Source organism: Patagioenas fasciata, chromosome 9 (assembly GCF_037038585.1).
Source record: "Patagioenas fasciata isolate bPatFas1 chromosome 9, bPatFas1.hap1, whole genome shotgun sequence".
In the NCBI taxonomy this organism is placed as follows: domain Eukaryota; kingdom Metazoa; phylum Chordata; class Aves; order Columbiformes; family Columbidae; genus Patagioenas; species Patagioenas fasciata.
Window position 1 is genome coordinate 9189556 of NC_092528.1, and position 10997 is coordinate 9200552.

At 42.1% G+C, this 10997-nt stretch overlaps 1 protein-coding gene across 4 annotated transcripts in view; it reads right to left on the bottom strand.

Annotated features, from left to right (window-relative positions):
• AMER3 (APC membrane recruitment protein 3) overlaps positions 1 to 10997 on the bottom strand; it is a 35431-nt gene that overhangs the window by 13147 nt on the left and 11287 nt on the right. Inside the window, exon 3 of one of the 4 annotated variants that reach the window (XM_065844655.2) lies at positions 1083 to 7890. The exons of 2 other annotated variants lie outside the window; for them this stretch is intronic. The gene's annotated coding sequence lies outside the window, so the exon portion shown is untranslated. Of the gene's footprint in view, positions 1 to 1082; positions 8470 to 10997 lie in introns of those variants that run through there. One more of the 4 variants, XM_065844656.2, reaches the window with a different exon arrangement.

A 10997-nucleotide genomic window follows, 5' to 3' on the forward strand; every position in this document is an offset into this window, starting at 1 on the left:
GCAGTGTTCATTACATAAAATCAGCGGTAGATCTGGACTATGCTAAGTTCTTTAAGTTTTACAACCCTGTTATTTAGAACTGGCTGTATGGCTATATAGGCTTAACTTAATAGGGACCTCTTAGAAAAACAGGAAGGAAAACCAGTGAGTCAATCTATGACGTGCCCTGGTAAACACCTCAGGGTACGCAAAGGGCAAATGCCCAAATTATTTCCTTTGGGCTTCATAACTCTTGGTTCCTGCCAGGCTGAATAGCTTGCGTTGCCAGTGATGAGTACAACAGATCACAAGGGCTTTGAACTGTGGAGCAGATTTTATGTTGAGAGATGAGCTCATTTCCCTTCCTGCTGAAGGGAAATCAGTGTCTCCTACAGAGTCCTGTAGAGTGCTAAAGAAGTTAAGCCACCCTTGAAAATTTCTGCCAGGTGAAAAGCTCATGTTAAGTTTGATACTCTGCAAAACCTTCTGTGGTTTAACATACTTCTTTGCAGACACTCTCAGTTTTTTTCTAACCCTAAATGTTAAACACATCATCTTTGTTATTACCAGGAGCCTGGTAGAGTGAGCAGCAGAAGTTGAATCCGAGCAGATCTGCTTGGATAATGATGGAGACGTGTGAGGTGCTGCTGGTGTTACTGGACCTGCTCTAAAAGCAGACTCAGCCCAGTGGTAAATGGAAAGATGAGAACACAAGTGTAGCTAGGCTTTCTGCAGTAGCACTTGTACTGTACCCAGCACTGAATGGAGGAGACAGTATTTCTGTCACTGTTCCATTCCTCTGTTTCACTCATTGTCATAGGCTGTTCTGATGCTTTCTTGTTTCAGATCCTATAGAGTTGCTTTGCCAGCTGGAGATTGGCCAATATGAATGTGCGACCCAGAAATGTTGCAGATTTTTTTATAATACTGTTGAATGCTTTTTCTCAGCCATCAAGGTATGGGAACTGCACAGGCAGAGAGTGAAGAAAAAAATCAAAGTTACAGCAATGAACTTTCTTGATTTTTTTGATGACCACACGTTTTTATTCTCACTGAGAAGGCTTTTTCAGGTATGCCCCCAAAACACAAAGAAGTACACTGTGTACCAATTCATAACGTAGTAGAAATATTTTCTATTTATTTTGCTGCTTTAGATATTTTTGTTACAGTAGACTTATGTCTGAGGAACTAAGTAACTATTTCCTGGAAAAAGTCAGGACTCTTCTGTCTGAGAGCATAGTAAAGCAAGGTTTTCAGTGTTCATGTCACTTAACTTGATAAGAGTTAGGTCCTTAATTGACTTAAGTATTTCTTTCCAATACAAAATGTTTTTTATTGGGCCATTATTCATCGTTGTATTGTGCTGACTTCAAATTTTGGTGCCTTTAATTATAACACTAAGTGGATTGCTGTGTAATACGATGAGTGATAAATTGCTGTTAGGGGATGTTTATTGATTTATATTCTGTGGATGATTGCTGCATGACGTTCTTATTAGATAACAGAATATTTTCTATAGATTTCCTGAGCTGATCAAATAAAATGAGGACTGAGACAATACCACAATGCCTGCGGGCTGGGTGAAGGGTGAGGTGCTCTCTCTGCTTTGAAGCAAAGAGACATAGCTAAGAGGAGCACAGATGCACCAGGGGATGCAAAAGAGGATGTGGAATTCCCTTCCTGAAAGACTTTCTGGGAAGTCTTGCAGCTTTGGGTTGAAGCAACATGCAAGAAAAGACAGAGGGATGTGGATAAAGAGCTGTTCTCTTTGCAACCTCCCTTCTGGGGGCAGCAGATCAAGTTAGCTGCTTCTCGTGATGTTATCTCCAGGCTTGCATCTCTTCCTCTCCTGCAGAAATGATCCAGTGCTAAGAAAGGTGAAAGAGGCAGCAGAAGCAGGGCAGTAGCACAGAGTTGTGAAGAGGTTGAATCTGATGATTAGAAGTAAATTTGGCACCACATCCTAATCAAGAGTGCTCAGGGTCTACAATCACCAAAAGGCAGTTTTCTTTAGAAAGAACCTGGTTTTGGTGGACTGATTTGTTAGAGATCAATGGGGAAGCCAGTCTAAAACATATTTAGGAATTTTTTTCCCCCAAAAACAGTAGTTTGGTGTCATGAAGTTGCAAATGAACCCATCTACCCTAAATACGTACTGTCGCAATTTCTGTTAATTTAAAATATCCTTTTTATAGCAATTTTCAAAAGCTTCATGAGTAATTAAAAAAAAATAATAGAAGAAGGTCAGTGGTAGTTTACTAACCCACTAATTCTTGTAAAGCAACGTTAGGAGGTGACAGTTCATTGCTAACAACACTACCATTGTCTAAGTCCTTCTAGGCAAAGAACCAGAAAACATTTCCAGGCTAATTGGAATCTACATGAAGCATTCATTCTTTTAGCACATGTAGCATCCCATCACAAATCACAGTGACTAACGGTGCATTTATTAATAGAACCGGCCTCAAAGACTAGACAATTTGGCTGATTTGAGCACTGCAGTTTTTGGGCCAGAGTCTGTGCCCACTCTGTCCCAGAGATGCGCAGCATGAAGAAACTCTGCCATGCTGGGCAATGAAGCAGACGGTGAAAGGGGCTGTGAAAGGCTGGTGCCCGGCCTGTGCGCTGTAGGGAGCAGTGCTTTTCAGCAAATCGCTGCATGGAGTCACGGGTGACCAGTGGGTTTGCAATTACCGTTAATTCTCCGTGATCCGTGGGCAGTTACTCAGATTGTGGAGTACGTAGCCTGTGCTGTGGTGCCTTACAACGTCAGTGCATGGGAACATGCTGTGTCTGATGTTGTGCTCTCCCAGAATGTAGGTTTGTCTGGGTTTCTTAGCTGTTACAGCAGGCCAGGCCAGATGGCAGCTGTTCCATGCAAAAAACTTTTGATCCTACTGCAGTGCCTTCCCAAGAGCCGATATGATACACATTTCTTCCACTACCTATGTCTTCCCAGCCCAGTGAAAAGCACAAATAATGGAGCGCTGTCAACACTTGAAGAAACCTGTACCTCATAGGAACACAGAAGCAGATGTTGTGTTGTCTGGGGAGGGGCAACTGTCTTGCACTCTGCCTGTGTGTCCTGGGCATACGCAGGAAAGATGTACATGATCTTGAGAAGTATAACAAAAGAGCTGCCTATAGGATAGACCTGTAGGTTGCTGCCAATGTTTCACTCATAGGTTTCACAGATACCAGTACTTCATAAAACATTTCATTGCCCTTAAGATTATAGAGGCTGCAATATTCCTGTAACTTCCTTCCTCAGTGTCAGCTCAGCTACAGTCACTGTAGCTCTGTGCAGGAGATCTGGCCACCACCTCCATTTCAGAATCATATCAGTGGCTTCCTGAATTGCCAAAAGGGCCATCTGGTATTCAGCATTCACCCTGCCCAAGCCAAGGGGTGCTGCCTTGCAGGGGATTGTGTTCCTCCCTCTGCTGATTGCTCATTGCTGGCTTGCTAGGCTCTCCGTACAGGTGAACCCAGCTTTCTCCTGACTTTATCCCCCGGGCCTTTTCTGGGTGGCAGTAGTACAGTACATAGCTTCAGAGAGCATTCCTACAGGAGACTGATTGTACCTTGCAAGAATTTATCTCTAAACCTTGAAGTATATAACCAATGTAAATGTAATGATTTATTATTCACTGCTGACTTTCAGCATAAAGATTTTTATGTTTGCTAGATGAAAAATCATAATTGCAGTCTATATCCAGCCAGGTGATTTATGTACATTCATTTGAATTGCCTCATTTTCCGTTCCTTGTAGTAGACTGTAAGGTATAACATTAACATTAGATAAAGAAATGGAGAAACTGTTTTCGTGGTTTCTTTGGTTTTTGGTTTTTTGCTGGTATTACACTCAGGATTAGGCCAATAATAGACAGTGTTCAATAACAGTTACTGCAATTATAGGCTTTTTCATTCTTTCTTTAGCAGATAAAGAAGATAGCGCACCTCCTGACACAAGTTGCTCAGGGAAGAATCCTACCCTGCTGCTCTGGGGAAATAGAACACAGCTCAGTGCAGCATGGTTCACATGAGCAAACATATGATGGGGATTAGTGAAATTGATTTCTGAGGAAATCCCACAGGTATTAGGAGCAGTATCCTATCGGTTTAAATCAATCACAATTCCTAATGGCATTTACTGATTGTTAGGCTGAAAATGAACTACAGGATTTGGCTCTGCAAAAATACAGCTTCTGTAAAACAGATTTAAAGCATAGAGAAGAACAGCAGAATGGGAACGGTGTTAGGGTAGACAATGGTGACTGCTAAGGGGTACAACAAAGGCAGAAAGAAGCAGCTTTTATCAGAAGGTGACCTTCCTTTTTTGATCATGAAATCTAGAATTTTGGGAGGCTCAGAAGTGCACCGAAGAGCAGCGGTTGGCATTTTGGGGTTCTGAGATTACTATTGATCTATACAATATTAGAACATGGCTAGTAAAATAACCAAGAAAATAGAGAAAAACACTCATTTTTTTCCAAGAAAACAAACAAAAAGTAGATAAATGGAAGTAAAGTACATACAGCCAATATTTAGACTACATTTTATTCATTTAAATGCAAGTTGCCTGGTCTCTGGACTTATTTTAAAATAAGCTTGCTTCATCGTTGGGTTTTTTCAATATTTGAAAGATTAAATGACCCTTTAATGAAGTAAGTTTGAAACACACTGCAGTAGAGACTTGGGAAACGATAAGCTGCCATTGTAAAATGAATCTTGTCCATACTGAGTTTGTGTTTCAAGGATTGTGCTCACTCAGGCTAGCTGTCATCTCCTTTAAACACTAAAGGGAAAACTAACATACCTTTCTCTACCAGAAAAATATTTATTAGTTTTATTACATTATTTTTAAATAAAAGAGCTTTTGAATTGTGGAAAAAACTAAGGGCATTTTTAAATTTTTAATTATGATTCATTACGTGTTCTAAAATTTTAGATTATAGATGAAGAGTACTTTTGAGAGCTGAGATAATTCAAGTACTATCTTGTTATTGATTGAAGCGTTAAGAAATCTAGCAAAAAAAAACCCTTAAATTGCACCCTTGCTGTTTCCTGGCATCTTTTTGCTGTCTCAGTAGCAAACGACTTCCAAATGCCTCATCACTCTTGGAAACTAACCTCACCAGCCTTGCTCTGATCAGACAGACCCACTGAAAACAGTTGTTCCTCAGGAAGATGTAAACTTGAGTTTTTTGCAAGATGTATTTTGCAGGTGGTTAGACCACCATCTTAATTATAAACGAGTTTCAGGGAGTTGGTTGCTATAGTAACAGTCTACTTAGTGCTTTTTTCAGAGCAAAACCAAACTTGTATGTTGACGGGAAGACGGAGTGAATAAGGAAGGGCGATTGAGCTTGTATTTCTCCAAGAGCCACAAATTGCAGCATCCTCTATTTAAAGTATGCAGATGGGAGAGCTGCTCCTTTTCCTCAATGTTTTTCCTGCCGCTGAAAAGCCCCATTTGATGTTTGTGTAAAATACAACCTTCCCTTATTTCAGATATGCAACCGTGCCAGGGTTAATTAAGGCTAACACCCAAGGAAATGTTTCCTAAAAGCGCAGCTGCAAACAGAGGGCACAATCTCTCCTGAAAAGCCGGAGCTGTGAGAATTTCTGATGCAGTGCTTTGTCTCATGGCTCCTGCTGTAAATAAGGCTCTCTCTCCATCCTTACCGAAGTCAGATAGAATTTGTTTTGCCATTGATTTCTCTGCAAACACCTCCCTGGTTGTGTATCACCACCCAGAAACCACCTTGGCTTCATTTTGTTCCCCTCTGTTGGCGGTGACATGGCAAAACATAACAAAGGGGCCTGGGGGGGGGCAAGGGACAAAAATCCTTAATCCTGCCTAATCTTAGGTTGTGATTCTCCCATCTCTGCGTCCTTCAGTCACCATCTGCACCTCTGTTAATGTGACCAAAGCACAGAACCCAATGCTCACTTCTGTGGCCGCTATTGCAAGGAAACAGAGCTTGACGGGCTTTTGTGGGCACGGCGCTGTGGGTGCTGTGCCAGCCTGTCTGCTCCCATCAGGCACTGAGCTGAGCACTCAGTTTTCATTTTCTGCATTTTACAATGTGCTGCAGGTCAGGATTCTGCAGAACCAGCACATTTCCTTTGCAGAATGAAATGGGGGGGAGAGGAGTCTGTGATAGCAAAGGGACAGTTCTAAATTACGGCTTTGCTTCATTTGTTTGAAAACCCAGTCTACGTTTTCCTACCTTGTTCTCTGTTGTGAAATGAGAATCGTTCAATCAGAAATAAGGACAAAGAGGACCTTCCATTTTCTTGGATCTCCAGGAATCTTCCCTGTATCGTGACCTGCAGACAGTTGCCCTTTGGATGACATAATCACCTCAACGGAGGAGAGGACAGCAGATTGTGGGGAGAGAGAAACTTGCTGGCTGCAATATCATGGTATCATTTGTGCAGTTGTCACCACTGGCTGCTACTATCAAGTGTTGTTAGATCTTTAAGGTTTACCTGAATAGGTCTGCCACAGTACATGTGGAGAGAGGCTTCAATTTAATGCCTTATTCCACAAGAAAAATCTAACAGTACTTTTTTTTCTTCTCTCTACCCTGAGCTGTATTGCTGTCCAAGAACCGCAAGCATCTTTCTCACCTTCAAATGTTGTAAATAAGATGCAGTCCCTGTGACTGGAATGGCATAAGAAACTCACCGCACCAAATGTGTACAGTCTGGCCTTTTTTGAAGAACTGACAAGAAGAGTTTTCTTAAAACAGAGCAGTGTTCCATAAGACCTGATAGGGAACTGTCTTCATTTTGGACATTTCCTTAGAAGAAGAGTGTAGGCTCCCTGTGCACTGGCTCATGACAACAGTGCTTCAGGCCTTTCACTGTCATAGTCAAATTTTTTGCTTTTGCTTTAGCCAGATTTAAAATCTTCTGGTGGTGATTGTGTGTGTATGTGTGTGTGTGTGTGTGTGTGTGTGTGTGTGTGTGTGTGTGTGTGTGTGTGTGTGTGTGGTTGGGGGGGGGGGGAGGTGGTTTGTTTGGTTTTTTTTTTTAGAAAAATGCAGAAAATCTACTGCTGCTGAGAATTTCTGTGCTTTCTGTCTCCCTGGACTATGAGTTTACACAAAGAACCCAGACTTATGCACTGAAGCATGGCCTCTGCCCCGAATATACAATCACAACAGTGTCTGTAGTCTCCCAGGTATTACCAGGCCACAAAAGGGACAGTGCCCGTTTTGGGTACAAATACAGATCAGAAAAGAAGTAAATTCAAAAGGAATGATTTTGAAGTTTTACAAAGCAAAATTGATACGTACAGGCACAATAGACATCTGATTTTAAGAGGTGCCTGAGAGACACACACTAAACAAAACAAAATTTCATAACACAAATTAGAAAGCTTTGAAGTTCATACACTTAATTAAGTTTGGAATAGGGAGTGCTGAACCCAGACATTCAGGAGGAGCCACTGTCTTGCTCAGAGGGTGCTGGTTGCCAGAAGATGGGAAGTTGGTTATTTCAGGTTTCAAAATTGTCCATTTTTCCTCTTTCTGACACTCCTTTTCCGAGCACCTGCTGCAGCCGGGGGCAGGGGTGGGATGCAGTGCTGTTTGGAGGACTCTGCTTCTGCCCCTCTCTGCGTGGTCTGATGGAAGGAACAGAACTAGAGGTTTTACACATGAGGTCCAAAAGGCCGAGGTTACCAGGGTCTCCCTCCTATTCTTTTTACTTGCTGGCTGGTGACTATAAATGCCATCAGGTTTGTACAGAGCATTCTCAAGCTGAGGATCTGCTTTGCATTCAGTGTCTCCACGACTGCACTCCAGACGGGGCTGGATTCTCTCCTGTTTGAATGAAGATGCCTGCTCTGTAACTGGAATCGAGTCTCTTGCTTCCTCCTTCTTCCCACCCTGACGTCTTCCCGGCCACCACAGCAAAACAGAAGTGAAGCAGGTTTTTGTCAGAATAGTAATAAATAATTCATTCCGTCATTTAAACAAATGGAGTGATAATTTGGCCCAATTCCATATAGATAATTATAAGGTCTTCTATAGCCAGACTTCTATAGCCAAAACCTGACTTGTATTTTTGCAGTTGTGTCAGGCAAGACACTAAGCCTCTGAATAAGCAGGGGGGGTTGGTTTTGTTGGGTTTTCTCTGATTGGTTTTTGTTTTTCGTTCTGCCTTGACTTTTCCCAATTTCTCATAGAAAAACACCATGTTTGTTTCATATGTCCTGTCCCTCAGCCCATGCTGCTGTCCGCAGAAACTGTTTTTCTTTTCTTTTTTCCGTCCATCGCCATCTCCCTGAAAATCTGCCATTCAAGGCTGCAGGAGACTGGGAGCCAGCTTCTGCTCTCAGGGTTAAATCTGAGAATCATTCCCCTGGCTTCAAATTTATGCTGGTGCAACGAAGATGAGAATTTAGCTTTCTGTACTGTTTCAACAGGGGAAAAGTAGAGTCTCTATAATACTGTATCCATGGAAACCAGCCTACTGCAATAGCAATAGCGGGTAAAGCAGCAAATCAATTTCTTTGGTTTTAAAATGAAACACATTTAACAACGTTATAGTGCATCTGCTGTTTAAGATATCATCTGCGCTGATAACAGTGTCAAAAAACCCTTCTCTAGCAAATAAGCTGGCAAGAACATTTCTTCCTCCTGACAGAATTCTGATTTTGGATAGAGTAAGCATTGATGACAAAGTCCCATGAAGACAGTACAGTGAGACAGAGCCAAGTCCAGAAGCAACAGTGCTTAATGAAGGAGAAAATTGTTTAATTTAGCATTTAACCCAAGTATCTGGGCACATGGTGACTAACACTCAAATGTATTAGCAGAGGCAGTGGCCTGTCACCTCTGTCTCCCTGCTCTTTGCTTCTGTGTTACCGTATGTGACAAATGGTATATTTGTACTTTGTGATGCATTTGTCTGAACAGGAACGTGTGTGTATGTGCGTGTGTGCACGTGTGGCTGGTGGACTGTCAGATGAGATTTCAGTGTCTGGTTCAGTGCAAGATGATCTGGGCACCTCACATTATAAAGGTATGTGTTTCAGAGCCAGAGGCATTTCCAATGCAGAAAATGTGCTGGCTGTCTCCGCATTTTAACGTTTTTACATTACGTCATGTGAGACTTCAGAGAGGAGCTCTTTGCTATGCCACGGAGGGAGCCTGGAAATATATGGATTTCTTACCCCAGGCTTTGAATGTGTTACCATACTCTTACTCTGCTGTGTGCAGAGGGATTCTGGCTTTATTTTTTAACCCATTAAAGCATCTCTCTGGCCATTTCGAGAAATAATACTATATATCAGACAATTGCCTATATGCAGATGAGGCTCCATTCTGCTTTTCCTTTTTATCAAATCCAGATACCGTAGTCTGCCTTCCCTGTGCCTGACAGACAGGGAAATATCTCTCTGGGAGAAACGCAACCTTATTTAAGACAGAGGGAATGAAGTTGAACCAGGATGGAATAGAGCATTACAGAAATTGCCTAGCCCTTTGGTTGGTGAGGACCAAATACACATTCATCTGTCACTTTGCAGTGTCTAGGCTGTATTTTTATCTGCTTTTGAATCTCAGTTCCTCGATAACAGCTATAATGTATGCCATACTGTTGTCTTTTATGTACAGCTGCCCTATCTATTATGGCAATCCCTCTGATAGTTATCTATTTTTTTCTGACCTGAGGCCAAGCTTATTGCAATATATTCCTTTTAGTGCTATCACTGAAACACATCCAAAACCTTCAACTGGTGCATAATGTAGCGGTTCGACATTTTAATTAGGTGAGCACATACTGTTGGGAGCACATGTGGGTTTTGTGACTCTGCCACAACTACCAGTTAATGGAAGACACAGTTCAAACCATGTTCTGTGGTAGAAGTGGCTCAGTGATCTGAAACACAGTTGTTTGCAGGGAGTGCTTTGTTCTACCTGCGGCTACGACATGCAGTGTTGTCTGCCTGTTTGGCCAGTCCCAGAGATTTCAACAGCCAGGAAAAGACAACCCAATGCACTGCTCTAGGACAGCGTTCCCTTGTTCAGGATGAGTGTCCTGCTGGAAAACATCCAGTCGAAAAGCACAAACTTCTGCAGCTGCCTCTGCCTCAGTCACTTCTCTCACAGCACCTGAGTGGGGAGTTTTAAAACAGCGAACCCCGGAGCATTCTTTCTGTATAAGCTCTTGGGGTTTGCACAGTCATGTCCAGCGTAGGAGTGTTTCTCGATGATGTCTGTCTCCATGGATTCGGAGATGACACCATGTTTATATGTCGCCTCTCTTACACTACCACCCCCGTGATTAAGGCGAAGATCCTGAGTCACCTTCCAAAAAAATTAAAATTTCCGGCAAACCTGTAGGCCATCTGTTAATGTAGGTGGGCAAGAAGATACTGGGTAGGAAAATTCAGTCACATGGCAGTGTTTATATCTATCACCACAGACATTTCCTTTAAGTGTGTTAAATGCCATTTTAATTATTGTCTAAATTATTTTTATGTAATAAATTTGTAACAAAGACTGTAGTGAAATGATCCCTTAAAATGAGACCAGTCCTCAAAGTCACTTTACGAATATGCAAATCCCACCTGTATTTTAAGATGCCATTCATTTTACTGTTGGAGAAGCCTCTATCAAAAACCAACAGATCCCTTTTGGAAAAGCTTGAATTTTCATCTTTCTGGGACTGAGGTGGTAGCGTATAAACTGTGTCACATTCCTGACACCACGGGTGTCAGTGCTGACACATGGTGGCACATAGCAGCTGCCATTTGAGACAATGCAGTAGAAAATGCCCCCATAATGTCTACTTGCAGTATATCTTGTACAGTGTGAAGAGTCAGTCTGTTACTGCTTCTGACAGTCTCGGCAGCTATGACTCCCTTCTCTGTTTCTAGCGGGAAGCAAATGACTCCTCAAAATTAGAATACCTTTGTGCGTTCCCAGCCTGCGCAGGCAGCGATATTCTTAGCAGTACCCTGTAGACTAATATTCACAACAAACTAAAAATATCAG